This window comes from Gavialis gangeticus, unplaced genomic scaffold, assembly GCF_001723915.1.
Source record: "Gavialis gangeticus isolate Ggan-Ray unplaced genomic scaffold, GavGan_comp1, whole genome shotgun sequence".
NCBI lineage: Eukaryota > Metazoa > Chordata > Crocodylia > Gavialidae > Gavialis > Gavialis gangeticus.
Window position 1 is genome coordinate 71,368,254 of NW_017729022.1, and position 1,150 is coordinate 71,369,403.

The following is a 1,150-nucleotide window of genomic DNA, read 5'->3' on the forward strand; positions in this document are numbered from 1 at the left end:
TAGCATAATGAACCTTTAGATGGAATTTTAAAGAAAACATAGCAGTCACTAAGCTCCTATTTCTATGTTTATTTATCCAGCAATTTACATTAAGCGACAAGTGTAATTAGCTTTCCTGGATAAATGCTAAGCAAACTGGGAGTATTTCAAAAACATAATGGGGCACCTTGCAGCGATGATCTTTTTTTTTTTTTCTTTTTCCTTTCCCCCTATATTCAGAGAAGATATTCTCAGAAGGTTCACACTTCTCTGGCTTATGCAGTAACTGGCACTTCAAGACACAGAGCCTGAGGAACTGCAGAGATATATTTACACCCCAGTGGCAGAGACCTCAGTTGTGCCATGAAAGGAATAAAGCGTCCTGAATTGCTTCCCCTCTGTGTGGTATCGACCCAAGAAATGGGGCAGGGAGGATGCCTTGTAGGCATCCCTATAGCATCCTCAAAATCAACGTTTCTGGCGTGCTCAAGATCAGTAGCTCAATTCAACTGCAAGGAGTTATCAATACCTTAGTAGTAGGGTTGATGCATGTGGAGCAGGGGTGGATGGGAGAGACCTTTCTCTCTCACTGCTGCCATAGTGCTGGTATACTTCCAGGACCTTTAGCCACCAATGAAGTCCCTGAGGCAAGGCCTAGATTAGAAGGTAAAGGTTAGATGACAGATCGCTCAGTCATCTGAGAGCTGCAAACCTTCATGTGAACTTCTGAAACAGAAGTTAGCACAAGGTTTTGCTCCTTTTCATATTTGTTATAATGTGAAAATAGTAAACAAGAGCAAGCGTAGGCTTTCCCCTCCTGTGGAAAAGCCCATAGAAGAGGATCAAGAGTGGGAAGAAAACGTCATGTTGAGTGGACTCAACTCCACATTGACTCCTGGTTGAGTCTGCTGTAAGCATGTCTTTCTACTGGGAAAAGGTTTTCCCCCCTCATTACGTCCAACAGAAGGAGTGGCAGCCCACCCCCAGATCCTGTGGTTCCTCTGAGACCTGCATAAAGCCACAGTGCTATCTGCATAGAGGACATGTGCCTCAGTACTTTAAAGAGGGATTTAAGAACCGTTGAAGTCTGTGCAGTCCCTAATCATGCTGCTCCAATCTAGGTACCCCCGCATGGTCTCAAATCAGTGCTTTCCCTCTCTTGAGGACTGTC